This window comes from Natrix helvetica (genome assembly GCF_964273705.1).
Source record: "Natrix helvetica genome assembly, chromosome: 2".
Classification (NCBI taxonomy): domain Eukaryota; kingdom Metazoa; phylum Chordata; class Lepidosauria; order Squamata; family Natricidae; genus Natrix; species Natrix helvetica.
Window position 1 is genome coordinate 216,823,228 of NC_138552.1, and position 16,443 is coordinate 216,839,670.

Genomic DNA, 16,443 nt, shown 5'->3' on the forward strand with positions numbered 1-16,443 from the left:
CACTCCCCAAAATGTAGAGTGAAATCTTAAAATGCATTCATTATTATAGGGCTGAATTCAATGGGATTCACTCTCCATATGCATATACCACATTATACAGTATCTGGTGGGTTTGTCAGTCAGCTAAGATTTTAAAAAAAAAAAAACTAAATCAAATTCACCATTTAATCCTCTTTCTTAAGTTGCAGTCTTGGAAATCAGTATGATTAAAACCAAGAAGAAGTCTAACCAGATTGCTAGTAAATGTCTATAGGTCCAATTAATTTAGAACCTTTCCAAAAAGATTTTGGCAACAAGCCAGGATATCTAAAAAAGAAGAAGACAAATGAGGACTGAGTTTCTTTTCTCTCCATCAGGAACAAAATCATGCTCCTCATTCGATCAGCAGCAGAAGTGGAACAAGCTCTGCAGCTCTCTCTACTGGAGGGACTCACTTGGCATACCACAATATATTGGATCTTACAAGGGAGACCTGGCCCCCTCCTCTTGTTCTGATCTGATGTTTGGAAAATCTGATTTCTTTGATAAGTTTGTTTACTGCGGTTTGCTGCATCCTTGTTGAAAAGTACTTTCTCAACTTGGAAAGTATTTTGCTGGTGCTGGATGTTGCTGTTCTAGCATGAGCAAAAGAGGATATCATTCTTGTTGGCTGACCTGAAGCCCAGTTCTAAACATATGTTGGCAATGCAACCGTGAAAATTGTCTTGGAGCAGGAGAGCTTTAGCACCATGTTATCTGCAGCTTTTAGGCCACATTATGTTGTTCTGCTCAGAGGCAGTTGCCATCCCTTTAGGGCAAGTTCCATGTCACGCCCATAGATTCAATTCCATTTATGAAATGGTGCTTCTAAGGTGGTGAATGATTTCAGGTTCAAGTTCTATCTATACTATTAAAAAGGTCTTATAGATCATATGGGACACCATTGTTGTGTGGGTCTCTTTTTTATAAGATTCTAGTCCTATTATCCATTTTTAAAGGAAAATTGGATGGTAGCATGGGGAGCACTGCTACTTTATTCAAAAGCCTCTAAAGTCAAGGCAGCCCTCAAATATGGCTTTTTATTATTCATTATTCACCCTCATATGAACATAAATAATGGATAAAGAAGAGTAATTATTTCCCATTTATTCAACCTGAGAATCTGCCAAAGTTCAGAGAAGGAAAGAAAGTTTAGATCAGTGATGGCGAACCTTTTTTGGCTCGCGTGCCACAAGTGGGGGGAGCGCAGGGGGGTCGAGTGCGGGCGTGCCGCACCCATAATGCAACGCGCGACACCCCCCCAGTGCACATGCGCGCACAACACTCGATCTCCCCACATTTTTACATGCTTTTTTCACCCTCCCCAGGCTCCAGGGGCTTTATAGGAGCCTGGGGAGGGTGAAAAGAGCCTCCCCCGACCCTCCGGAGGCTTCAGGGACCGTCCGGAGGCTTCCCTGAAGCCTTCAGAGCGCTTAAAACCACTCTCCCAGCAACCCGGAAGTCACTCTTTTTGCCCTCCCCAGGCTCCTATAAAGCCTCCGGAGCCTGGGGAAGGCGAAAAATAGCTTTTAAAAAGGTGAACTAAGCTGGCCAGTGTGCGCATGCGCGCTGGCCAGCTCACAGGGCATCGCCTCGCGTGCCCTGACAAATGGCTCCGCGTGCCACTTGTGGCACGCGTGCCATAGGTTCGCCATCACTGGTTTAGATGAACAGAGAGTGTGTCAACTCTGAACTGAACCTGGTAGAGGCCATTTTCCTAGTTCATTGTTGCCGCACCGTATGCAAGGAAGGAGGAGGTTGGAATGCATTGCTAGACACAACATTGAACTTACTTGTGAGAACCAAGGTCATCTCTTGGAAATGGAGGGAAAAGGAGAAGAGTGCCTGAGGAGCCTGCCAATGAATATAATTGGTCAATGTGATCAGTGACACTGGGGGGAAGGGTTTTAATTATACTGAAACCACGGGAAAGAAACCACGGGAAACCACGGGAAAGATTCAGAGTTGGTTTTCAAGCAAGCGTGCTGATATGTTTTGCCCAATAAAGAAATTCTTTGAGGATGTGTCTGGCCTCAGAGTTCTGAATTGCTTGGGTTCGTTAATTTGAACCTTGAAAGAGTGAATGAAACATAATTTGTTATGCTTTAACTTGTTTTATATGGGCACATTCAGTTATTCTGTAGGCAGATACCATGGCTGTTCTCTTTATTTTATAAACAAGACAATTCATTACTTGAATTCATTAATTTAGGGCAGAATCTGATAGAAGAATTATACAGATGTTCCTTGAGTCATTTTTAAAATATAATTTACTAATAAATTCTGGGCTATCTAAAAACTAACCTATGTTAGATTTATTTACAATGATTTAAACACATCTGTCATCCTACACTTGGAGCCAAAAATGTTCCCTGAAAGACACTCAGTTTATTGCTCTACATTATAGCCCATATGCTCTGTTCAGTCATGGCAGACAAACAACTGCATCAGGATGACACATTTGCAGAGCATTTTTGAAAAAGATTGTTCCCTTTCCACTGTGTTTGACATTGGAAAAATATTGAGTCTTGAGCTGATCAACTTTCTACTAAAAAGAGTGTGCTTGGCTGAAAGACAAAGAAAGAGGTTTCTGGATCCATTTGAAAGTACCTAACCATAAACACAAATAAGACGAATAGCTGAATAAAATCTGTATCTTTCTTTCAAGTGGGACAAGCCCAAAGCCTGAGGAAATAAAGAAGAACATTTTGGAAAATGACAGATTAAAAAAAGTGAATTTGGATGTGTCGCAAAGGCTTTACAGTAAGCACATGGCAGATTTAGTCATTCCCTTGATTAAGACATAACAAAATTTTCTCTTTTTAAGTAAATATCATGTCCAGTTTATATGGCTCATGAATGCTATGTATCTGGTAGTTCCATCTTTATGTCAAGACAGTACCTTTTCCAACATTTTCCCCAAATTAGGAAAAAGAGGAATAGCTGTTTTATCTCCTTCTAGTAATAATCCAAAGAAGTCTTTGATATGATGTCCAGAATTTATGATGGCACCAAATTTTTGACATATCTTGAGACTTTTGAGATTGAGTGAAATTCTGCAACATCTTGACTACATGTCAGCCTTGGCTAAACCCAATGCACCAGGAGATTGACTCATGCCCATTTGTACATCTGCTATGCAAGAAGCTAAAATATTATCTTACTGGTGTGAATATATGGATCAACACTCTCCTGGCTTTCATTTTAACAGCCAGAGAGATTTTATTTTAACAGAATTTATTTCATTTGGACTGAACTATAACTCAGACGATTTCACAGATAACTTCAGATGACATCCCTAGTTGACTAAATCAGCATGTGGCTTAAATCATGATAGAATATACATACATACATACATACATACATACATACATACATACACACACACACACACACACACACACACACACTCACACACACACACACATATTCCTCCCTCCCTCCCTCCCTCTCCTCCTCCTCCTCAAAGCAAGCAGGCACATGTAGCCAAGCAGCAAAGTGGCATTTCAGTGAAAATCAGCTCAGAATGGAATGAAAAGTTCAAATTCCATGACAAACAGAGGTATTCTCAACTGGATGCCAGTAACATAGCAATTTACTTCCTAAAAAATACAACATGACTGGCTGGAAAGGGATCAATTCCAAAGATGCCATCAATGACTTTATGGGACCCATTTCTAAGCAATCAGTGAATATAAAACCCATAAATAGCTGGGGGATTTTTACTTTAGATATGTGTCCTTTTAATACATTGAAATAAATCTATTAACTTTTGCATCTGGTTCATCACTGAATTTATATTTTATTATACTCTTCCAGGGCCTGGACCAGGATAGTAGTTTGAGCTCCTTTGCTATTTTTTTTTTTGGGGGGGGGGTTACTGTTTTACTTTTTGTCAATGGTCAGTAGTCTGCATTTTTTCTTGATATGCTTTTTAATGTTTATTTTTATCCATAAGTGGCCTAGAATCATTATGGAGTTGGGTGGCCTCAGCACTGAAACAATTAATAAATAATTCCAAATTTAGTTTCTAGGGCAAGCAATAAATAAACATTCCCTCTTGTCAAAGACTATTATTATTGTGTTTAATATACTTTTTTTTTTAAAAAAGTAGCTTGAAATAAAATCACTTCTTAAAACAGGTCTAGGTCTTTAAAATAAAGGTTCCTGGGAGACATATCTGTTCACAGATGCTTTTCCTGTTAGCATATTGGTGACTTTTTCCATGAGTGCATCTTCATAAGGTTCATATTTACGCTATAATCCAACTTATAGAAAGCATCTGTAAATATTAAAATCAGGACCTTAGCAATAATGTTTCAAAAAGCAGTTTCGATTACACATTAATTAATAATATTTACAAAATACTCAGGACACCATCACTACAATAACTCCAATTTCTTGAAGATATGGGTAGTATGTAGCTGTTATAGTCAGAAACAAGTTACTGCATGAGAAAAACTAAAAGTTAGGTCAGGTTAACCAATATCTAAATCTTACAACCTAGGGAGACGAGAAGAGAATAGTCAGCCTTTTGTAGATAGTTGCTGTATCATGTGAATTATAGCAATGGTAGTAGGCAAGGGGTTCATGCTATTGTGTGAAAGAATTTACATAATGCCCCAATTTCTCCAAACATTTTAGAGTTATTGGCATGTTTGGATGGCATTAAATAGTATAGTATAGTCTTTATTGTCATTGTAGAAAATAAATGCAACAAAATTGGTTTTAGCCTCACTGGTGCAAAATTATAGCGGAAACGAAAAAAGAAAGAAAAGAAAAAACTAGTCATATGTTTTCGCGTGTGCATGGAGTGATTGTGGTTGTATTTAAAAGTCTGACAGCCCAAGGATAGAAACTATTTTTCAACCTATTTGTTCAGCTGGCTATACTTTGATGCCTTCTGCCTGATGGTAGAAGTCCAAAGAGACACTGACTAGGGTGTGAGTCATCTCTGAGTATCTTCCTTACTCTGCTAAAGCAGCGAGATCTGGCGATGTCATCCAGTGGTGTCAGAGGGCAACCAATGGTTTCCTGTGCCGAATTGACCACTCTCTATAGTGCCTTCCTATCCGCAGCAACTATAATGCAATATGTGAGGACATTTTCTATTATGGACCGATAGATGTCATCAGCCATTGTTCCACCTGATTTTTTTGCAGGGTTCTAAGGAAATGAAGGGGCATTTGTTGGGCCTTTCCAATCACCAGAGACGTGCTGTTTTTCTAGGTGAGATCTTGACTAACAAGCACTCCCAAGAATTTAAAGGAGGAAACCCTCTCCGCACAGCCCCCCTCGATATACAGTGGGGCAGGTTCCTCTCTGTGCTTCCAGAAATCTAGCACCATCTCCTTTGTCTTACTAATATTTAGATGTAAGTTGTTTTTTGAGCACCATGCAGATACCTTCTGGTCTTCTTCCCGGTATGTTGATTCGTCCCCTCCAGTTATGATACCCAGCACCATTGTGTCATCTGCAAACTTTATTATGATGTTGGATGGATCAGAGGATATGCAATCATATGTATACAGCGAGTACAGGTAGGGGCTGAGCACACAGCCCTGAGGGGAGCCTGTGCTGAGCTTCAGCATCCTTTATTTTGTTTTGCATATATGATTAGCAGTGTACCACAACACTGCATGCACTAGCCTCAATGGCACATGTGTTCACATCCCATGAACTGAATTTTGAATTGCATTAAATGCACCTAGTATCAATGTATAATTTGCACAAATTTAAATATTGCATTATTCAAACTTAATCACAATTTACCTGTATCTCTTTTCCAATGTTGTGCTAGGTTTATTCTTTGTATTCAAATATCTATTAAGTCACACCCTACTCTCAAAAAAAAACCTAGCAAATACACATATACAGATTTTTTAAAAGAATAGTTTATATCCAATGTACAATGAACCCCTGCCACGTCCCACCATCTCTTTTCCTCCAGAGGTTCTTTTTCCTCCCACCTCTTCTATACTTTTGACCTGATATATCCATTATAAAGATGATAATGGATGTGATGTTCAACATAAATATATAATCATACATCTGTAGTTCATGGAAGGGACTGCTAAGAATATAATACAAAGTTCTGCTATTCAGTCAAAATCTCCAGGCTCTGATGGTTGTGAATTTGTTAAAAAATATCTCAGTGCATTTGATAGCCCATATAAGTTCTCCCATACAAAGACCCACCAGATCTGACTCTGTAATTGAAACATCAATCATACAATTTCTGGAAGAAGATCTTTGCACCAACCTTGGTAGCTGAGAAAAGACCACAGGTGGTAAATTGGCTAAACAGATTTTAGCTCTTGATACTCCTTACTAGAGACATTAAGAGGGAGTTGTTAAAGAATGTTGATTCAAAGCTTTTCGAAATTTAAAATGAAGGCATGACAGGATGAAATTAACTTGGACTAGCTTGGAATAAGTGGAACTCTGTCTAGAATTGTTTAAAGGGAAATAGCTCAGCTCATTCCAAGTCCTCGTTCCAAGTTCTTAGGAGAAGCGAGGCCCTGGGTCTCTTCTATTTTCCCCGATTCCATAAGATGAAAGATGAGAGATTGGTTTCCCTCACTTTTCTGCTGCTTCAGTTCCTTTAAAAAAAGAAGAAGAAGGGCAAGGTGGGAGGCATAGCACTGCTGTCCTCTTCTCACCAAAAGGTTAACAATTCAGACTTCTCTCTCCAACAGTGCAAGAGAAAGGAATTTAGGAAGGGTAGAAGTTAGTGGCTCAGTCAAGTCTGCAGATTATTTTGCAGGAACCATGATTTGGGAAAGCGGAGTGAAAGGAAATAAACTGCAACTTTTTAATGAATGCATGGCTGAGGATGTGCTGCTTTGGTGTTTGATTGCTCTAATGGCTAAAACATTTGGTCTCTGTCCCAGAAACAAAACTGGTTGAATCAGAAGCAAAAAAAAAGTGTATAATCAAACCCAGCCCAATGCTTATTTGGAGGGCATCAGTCTGCTACTTTCAACCACCCACCAAGTTACTATCCACTGGAAAAACAGTTTTGGTGCCTTTTCCCTTGGCATTATTTTCATTTAATTAATCCTGAGGATACACATTTCTTTAATCGTTTTTGCTGCCTGTTGATTTCTTCCTTCAAAGTAAGTTGTTTCACCTGACAAATTACAGCTCCCGCTTCGATAATTGAACAAATGTGTTAAACTGTTAATGTCAGGCCAGGGTTATTTGTAGCTTCTACGGTGGTTTTTGGTCTACTTATAAAACTGCTGCCTCCTGGCCTCTTTCTTTGACTTGATTTTTATAGTGTTTCTTTTCTCAAAGATGGAAGAAGCCTGAATGAATCTGAGAAACATAAATAGGTTTTATTCTTTTCCACGATGGTGAAAAGGCCAACAAAATGGAATAGCAGTAGAAATAAGAAAATAAAGATTTAAATAAAGCTAAAGTGTTGGACAGTATATCAAGCATTATCAAATCATAAAAATAATTGCTAGTCAAGAATAGAATAAAACAGAATTCTTTATTATCCAAGTGTGATTGGACACACAAGGAATTTGTCTTTGGTGCATATGCTCTCAGTGTACATAAAAAGAAAATATACATTCATCAAGAAATATAAGGTACAACACTTAATAATAGTCATAGGGTACAAATAACAATCAAACCATACTAAGAAACAATCAATATAAATCATAAGGATACAAGCAACAAAGTTATATCATACAGTCATAAGTGGGAGAAGATGGGTGATAGGAACAATGAGAAGACTAATAATAGTAGTAATGCAGACTTAGCAATTATTTTGACAGTGTTTAGGGAATTATTTTTTAGCAGGGTGATGATGTTTGGGGAAAAAACTGTTCTTGTGTCTAGTTGTTCAGTTGTGCAGTGTTCTATAGCATCATTTTGAGGATAGGAGTTGAAACAATTTATTTCCAGAGTGTCTGTAGATATTTTCACGGCCCTCTTTTTGACTCATGCAGTATACAGGTCCTCAATGGAAGGCAAGTTGACAGTAATTGTTTTTTCTGCAGTTCTGATTATCCTCTGAGGTCTTTGTCTGTCTTGTTGGGTTGCAAAACCAAACCAGACAGTTATAGAGGTGCAGATGACAGACTCAATAATTCCTTTGCAGAAGAGAATTGATGACTGACAACTCCAAAACTAGTAGTGACATAACGTAAAATTAATTTACATAATTTACAATTAATGCTATACCCACAATCAAGCAAGAACCAGCAGGAATAGTGAACAGACTTTGCAATGATGAATTCCATAAGGTCTCTTGCTTATTTTCCACTTCTCTAAGCTAAGAAAATATGGGAATCCAAACAACACATTTCAAAGATTATAAACCTACCATATCTGGGCAAGACAAATACAACTCAGAGGAACTTTTCAGGAGAAATTATTGGGGATGGGAAGAGTCAATTTCAAGGAAATTTTGGCTTGTGTTTTTGCAAAGTTGATAGTGTCAAGGGAAATTGAAAACTTTCAAACGTTTGGTGAATCTCTTTGGTAGAGTTTCAAAAACTCCAATTGCCATTATAGTTGACTTTTTCTTCTAAAATTTTCAACTTCAATTTACAAATCATGATGTTTTGTTACTTTTCTAAATTTATTGTTTGATAATCTGATTTTCTCCACATATGTAACATCTATAAACAACAGTTTTTTAGGATCTGATACGTCGTGTTTTGAGTGAATCCCGGCTTGTATTTAAAAACTCCAGAAATGTTGACCTGTTCTTTTTCTTTTTTTTTCTGATGTGAGCTCCCAGTAGTTTTTATTTTCAACAATAAAGCTAACTTTTTACGTGCATTCCAATATTTAATTCAGTATTGTTATTGTTATTATTAATCATCGCACGGATTGGGTTTGGCATTTTTGTCTGTCTATTGCATCCTTACCAAACCTGGACCTGGGATAGGCAAATCTGGATGTTTGACAGTGTTACAGACATTGTCGCAGGATGGAAGCTGTCTCCAGTAAAGTTGCCTTTTGAAATTGACTGATGGCAAATTTGTCAAGGCCAATGGTGTTCAAGTGCTGTTCCAGTTGTTTTGGGATTGCACGCAAGGTGCCTATTGCTATTGGTACTACCCTTGTTTGCCTTTATCACAGTCATTCTATTTCTATTTGTGGGTCTTTGTATTTTGTTATGTTCTCCAGTTCTTTCTCTTCTATTCTGCTGTCTCCAGGCACTGCCACATCCACTATCCAGACTTTGTTGTCTTTCCTATTGGCAATTGTTATTATTATTGTTGTTGTTTTTGTTGGTTGCACTGTCAGCCAGACGTTTAGACTGGCATTTCTAGACACCTATCGAGTCCTTTCCAAGAATCAAGAATAGGCAGATGTTGATGTTTGACGGTGTTAAAGGTATCATCACAGGATATAAGCTGTTCCAAGTTCAGTTGCTTTTATACGCAGTACAAGTTTCACTGGTTTAATTCCCCTTGGTTTTTTTTCTTATTACATAGATTCTCCACTTCACAGAATTGCCTCCACCCAAAATGTATGTTCTCATGACACATCATTGGAATGCATATACAATCATCTATTCTGTTTCTAATTACAGTACACAGTCAATGATTTTTTAAGAGAGTGGAAAATGGTTAGAAAGTCTTTAATTCTCACATTGGATAGAAATGATTGAAAATTAATTCCCTTTCTCATGAAAGAAAATGAGGCCAGGTTTCTCATAGGTCAGACATGGAGATCTGATTATCCATGTATGGTAAGCTTCTTTTTTGCTTCCTGCTTGGGATTCTCAAGCAAGTTACAGGCCATGAACTATGTTTAATGTGGTAGGTCAGATATGCTGGCATGGCATCTATGTAACATTCCTGATTTTTTAAAAAAACGTTTGCAGCTATGTATTTGCCTCATTGTTGTATATTTCTCACATATTAATTCAGTGTATCGGGGCTATCAAACATTGCATCGCAAATTCAATTTTCTGGGAAATTCTTACCAGAAAAAAACATGTAACTATTAGCATTTTCTTGTTGCTTTTGTTATCTACCTTAAGCCATGCCTCTTGATAAAATGGCTTACCTGTGATAGAAAAAACACACCATAAGGAGCTTTATTCATGTTTACAGATTGTGCAAGTAGATTTGCTAGACAACAACTGAATCAAAAGTTTTGTTCTTTAGTTCTTTATTTCTTCTTTATTTATGTCTTTATTTCAGATGATTGAGTGATTGCCTAAATTTACATCCCAGCTATAAGTGTGTGTGTGTGTGAGAGAGTGTGTGTGTGTGTGTGATTTTATTTATGATTTTATCTTTAACATGCATAAGTGCTTGATGAACAATGTATTGCCTGGGCAAATATACTTTGCATACAATTCTCATAATGATATTACCTTTTAAGTATACATAATTGTAATTTTTCTAACTTCTTGTAAGCTTATTCTAACACTCAAGATAGCTTACAGCAATTTTAAAAAATATACAAGCATGACATTTAAGAAAATGGATACAATTAAAATCAATCATTCAAATAATTCACAATTAAAAGATTGGCAAAACGTGTTTTTCCTAAATGCGGAGAAAATAAGAATGAGGCAGATCACTTTAAGGAGCAGATTCCATAAACTGGATGTAATGGTATGTAAGAATGACCTTGGGAGGCAGGGCAATAAGACACAACCAAGAGAACAGTCAGATAAGAGGCAGCTTAGCCAGCAGAAATAATGTGGATGTTGCAAAGATGTCCAAAGGGACCCTTCATAGTTTCTTGGCCTGAAAAGGTGAGAATTGCTAAGGTTCCATAAATGTAACCTTACAATAATGTAGCAATAGTTCATCTAGGCACAAAAGTCTATACAGATTCTCAGTCATCCAGGTCATGGTTGTCTCAAAGATGCTTGTTTCAGGAGGCAGCTGGACTTTCCTGTTTTTTTCTTTGAAGACATTTCGCTTCTTATCCAAGAAGCTTCTAAGAGTGACCTGGATGACTGGGAATCTCTTTTAGCTATAAAATTTGGGGCAAACACCCATTGAATGATGTGGGAGCAGGAATGGATTTCCAGAGAAAAGATTGCAGACAGCAGCAACCAGGAGCGCTACTCAGGTGACTCTGAGAACACAGATAAACCTCCAAGTGCTTCAACGACCTTCTAAAAGGATGCAAATGACCAGCTGTCTGCAAGGAGTATAAATCCTTCCATTCCCCACCATCCAGTCAGAGCTGAAGAAGCTTCTTGGATGAGAAGCGAAATGTTTTCAAAGAAAAACAGGAATGTCCAGTTGCCTCCTGAAAAAGCCCCTTTGGGACGTTCATCTGAGTGTGTTTCTTCTCCAAATTATCTTGCATGGCTGACACTGGGTATCACATAAAAGAAGATCACTTTCTGAATATTGGATATCGCCACATTTCTGGCAACAGAGCATCTTTAGAAGGACCCTCCAGTTGAACTAAGCAATGGAGCACATTCATAACTGATGAGACAATCTTGCAAATAATCACAGCAATTGTTTCGTGCTTTAAAAGTCAACACCAATGCCCTTGATATATACCTGTACCTGGTATGCAATTGGAAGCCAGTGCAGCATTATATGATGTCCTTTGCCCTGGACAGCCACTAGCCTGTTGCATTTGATCTGAGTTGCAATTTTGCAAATTTTTCAAGAGTAGTCCTGCGTAATAATCATGATGGGTTCTAACTAAGATATTATTATTGCTCTGAGGGACCACAGTTGATATGCTGGCTAAACGTTTGCCAAGATGCTCCTTATTACAGCTATTACTTGTTCAGTGACAGCTGGGGATCAAGAAGCAATCTCAAACTCTAAAGGTGTGCTCTTTTGAGGAATGCAACATCATCTAAACTAGGCTTCAACTCAATCCAAGAGTCTGTCTTCAATTGCACCACCTTATACCTGGATTTAATATTTTGCTTGCTCTTCCTCAATGTATTTTTAAGTTTAGATGGTGCTCAGAGCACTGCATGTTAGAAGTAGAGTCGGGTGTGAGCTGACAATGTCTTAATTGAGCCTTAGAGAAATGGAAGTCCAGTTCTAACGATATTAGAGCATTAGAAGTTGAATAAGGGACTTGCAATAAAAAATTTAAAAACTTTGATTTGAGTAGTTTCTCAATTAGAAGACTCTTTACACAACTGAACACCACATGGCATGGCAACATATCCAGAACTTGAGCTTTAAATAATTTAATAGCTGCTTGGGACATAATTATTTCCAGATCGATTTGCATATTTAGCAATTGAAAGGAATGCTTTTGGTTGCAGAGAAAATAAGGGTGGGGAATTAAGAGTAGGAGAGAGGGTGAGAAAGAGGAGAAGGGATGAGGAGAGGGGAAAGAGAGGGGAAGAAGAAAGGAGGAAGGAGAGGAGGAAAGAAGAAGGCAGAGAAAAAATGAGTATAGAAATTAATGATAGATAAATGTTAAATAGCAATTATAAGAATGTATATCTATGAATGAATTTGAAAGGGAAAAAATTAAAAAACTATTTTCTTGGGAAAGGAATGTTTTTGGGGCTGTTACTGGTAGCTTTCTTGCTTGAATAGATCAGAGGTAGAGGACTGAAAATGGACACTCAGATATTTAAAGTATTTAACTTGTTCAATAAGTTTGCAGCTAATCATCCATCTTATTGAGGACTTAAAATGTTTCTTAGAGTATACCAATACTTTACTTTTAGAATAGTTTATTTCTAGGTGTTGGCGGGAACAGAAAAACAATAGCGTTTTCAGGGATCTTCAAAGGTCTACTTGTATAAAGAAAACCGGAGACGAAGTAATGGGTGAGAGAGAAAGAGAAGATATAATTCGGGTTTAGCAAACTTCTCGACAGTATTGTTAATGCTGACTGGGGAATTCTGAGAGTTGAAGTCCACAAGCCTTAAAGTTATCAAGGTTGGACACAACTGCACTGGAGCCCACCTTATTTAACACCCATGACTGTGGAAATACATTCAATTAGGTTGCCAAGGATATGTAGTAGACTTTGAGATATAGAAAGAAGTGCTGCATTCGAGACAATGATCCGATGAATTAAATCTGTGTCCAAAGCAGGAATGTAATTTGAGTAAGTGGTTCAGTATTAATACTGCCTAGTTCTCTGGAACATAAAGACAGAGGGGTGGGGGGCAGAGAGGCTCATTTAGACCTGCAATTTTCTGTTACTGTAATAAAAACAGTGTTAGTATTATTTGATTTCCAGACAAGATTATCCCAAAGGGCTGACATAATTTTACCATTTACTTGAATAGCAATGCCATGATATAATAGAAAACAGTGGTTTACCAATAGAGCAATAAATTTCTTCCAGAATCCTTTTTGTGGCGTGGAGTCAGATCCTGCTCTCAAGTCTAAAAAGGCCACATAGAGGTCATCATTCGGTTGGTTTTATATTTCTTAGCCAAGTGATGTAGTTTAATACAATGGTCCATTGTTGAATGTTCAGAACTGAAGCTATCTTGTCCTAAAAACAATATGTTTTGGAGGACATCCAATCCAACAGTTTATAATATAGGAATCCAGTATATCATTTGCTAATTACAGATAATAAGCTAATTGAGTTGCAATTATTATTTATTTATTTTATGCCTTTCAGTCAGTGTTGTTTCCTGGTGAGTGCCTGGACAAGCCCTTCCAGTTTTCTTGGCAAGGTTTTCAGAAATGGTTTGCCATTGCCTTCTTTCTGGGGCTGAAAAAGAGAGAGAGTGACTAGCCCAAAGTGACCCTGCTGCCGCTGTACTTAAGGTGGGATGCGAACTCACAGTCTCCTGATTTCTAGGTTGGTGTTTTACAGTATCACATTTGTCACTTTACTGATAAGCTGACATAACAATAATGTTAAGGCAACCTTTAAGGAGGCACAGAGTTATTTATGGCTATGAGCTTTACCAGGAGCTTAAGATTTTTCCAATTGAAAGACTAACATTTGGACCTCAAAAGGTAAAATTGGGAGTCATTCAGGAAGAGGCTCATCAAATAGCTGAGCAGAAAGTGCATTGCCTTCAAGTATGGTTTATAAGCTCCAGAAAGCTCCATAAACTCCATAAACTCTTGGGTTGTTACTGTTATCAATGTTTACTTTGGATAAAGTTTGACAAGATGCTAAAACAATCAATTGCCATTGTTAGCTACAGCCTGCTGTGTTCCAGAATGGAGAGGCTAATTCTAGAGGCTAATTCTAGAAGCTAGGACTCCAGTATGGAGAGATTAACTCTAGAACAGGGGTGTCAAACTCAAGGCCTGTGGGCTGAATCAGGCCTGCAGGGTGCTTAGATCTGGCCAGGGGGGTGGCCTGGAAATAACAAAGGACCAGCCTGTGGTGCCTCTGCCAGCCAAAACTATTCAGTTCAAAATGATAGAGCCAATGTTTCCCATCTCTTTTACAGTGAATTGCCTTCTCTCCTGGTCAGATTTTTTTTCTATATGCCCCTAGACATGCTATCCCTAAATATGCTATATATCTTTCATAGGAGGTTATCCCAGCCTGAATGGAGATGTTACCTATTAGTCCAACAGCTAATACTGTACCGTAGATATATGATTCCCACACAAAAGCTGTACTTGTTTCTGTTCAGACATGGAGTAGAATCTGTCTCATGTGTTATTAATTATTAAATTGTCTGTGGTGTACTAAAATGGCATTAAAGCTTAGTATTTCCAATTGGTAGCAACTTTAATTGCCACTGCAACAAAGTGATTATTCTTCCTCTTTTGAGTGACTACTCTTCAGAATCTTTACAATGTAGACCAGACTAAAAAACCAATTCCATAGAGATCAGGACTGCTTTTATTGTAATAGTTACAGTAAACAAAATCTTGCAAATCCAAGTAAAACTGTTTTAACCATTGCTTTCTTTGATGATGGCTCTTCTATTTTTCAGGGCCATTCCCTAAGCTACTGAAGAAATCTCCAAGAGGGTTATCTTGGTAGAGCTCCTGGAAATTGTCTGGGTTCTCATCATGCTATTTAATCATTGGCTATTAATTACCCCTAATTCTCCATTTACTATGTTTATAATATCACTGGTCTTTTTTCTTATGCTTGGTCTTGTAAATAAACTTGGATTACTTTAAATCATTTCCCCCTCTAATTGAAATTTAGAACTGCCTTACAAAGAACAAGTCCCGAGTTTTTTATTTAAGGTCTCATAATTGCCTCCATTAAACATGCAGGGGCATATCCCACATTCAGGGAGACACTGGTTATCTTTCTTAATTACAGGCCAGCAATTACCTGGTTGATTAAATCAGCAGCAGAGCAAAGGGTCATAAAAAACAAGCTGCCCAATATGCTTATGCACTCAATATCTATAGGAACAAGGTGCCTAGTTTATTTGCCTATGATGTGCCCAACACATGAGGTGAGTCATTGTGAAACAACATTGCTGGTAAAGTTGTTTGAAAGTTGCTCATAGTGAACTTCTGCTTACTTGATCATCCCTCTCCACCTCTTAATGGGGATGCTGCACAGAATAGAAGTGCATCATTGACCTGCTCTGTGCAGAGCAAGTAGAGCAGTGAAGCTCTCTTCAATGCATCCCCTGCCACCAAGGAGGAATTCAAATGTGACAGAAAGGAAACCCCAGTCTGACTTTGGTCCAGATGAAGCATCTTGTCAGTGAGTTAAGAGTTCCTGCAGACTAGACATGCCTCTTCCCTCTCCTCCAGCCCTAGTGGTGATGGACACTCCAGTGAGAATTTGACTCTCCTTTCTTTACTAGGTAGCTTCTTCTTTTCTCATAACCTATTTATCTTCCAAAATAAATATTGTCTTTTTCATTCTTTTACATCTTCTAAAGGAAACACTGTCTTTCTCATTTATTCTTTAGAATATAACAATAACAATAGCACTTAGACTTATATACCGCTTCACAGTGCTTTTACAGCCCTCTCTAAGTGGTTTATATATCAGCATGTTGCTCCCAACAATCTGGGTTTTACCCACCTCGGAAGGATGGAAGACTGAGTCAACCTTGAGCCTGTTGAGATTCAATCTGCCAAACTGCTGGCAGCCTGTGATCAGCAGAAGTAGCCTGCAGTACATTGGTCGGTCGGTCGGTCGGTCTGTCTGTCTGTCTGTCTGTCTGTCTGTCTGTCTATCTATCTATCTATCTATCTATCTATCTATCTATCTATCTATCTGTCTATCTATTGAATTACAGCAAGGAAAACATGAAAGGAAGAAATGACCCCACCCCCACCACAGCCACTGGAGGAGAAAATGCATACTATTTAAAGATTGAGCAAAAATTAAAGCATGGGTTATGCTGGAAAAATATTTGTCACAACTTTTGTGTTGTAATGGGGGTTAAGAATTTGCTTGAATGAAAATGTCAATTTCTTCTTGCGGTTGGGGCTGTTAGCAAACAATGAACAATACTGAAACTGCAGAGTGGAAGGGGGAAATCTCCACCATCATATTAACATTGCATTGAAACAGTTCACCACTTCCTCC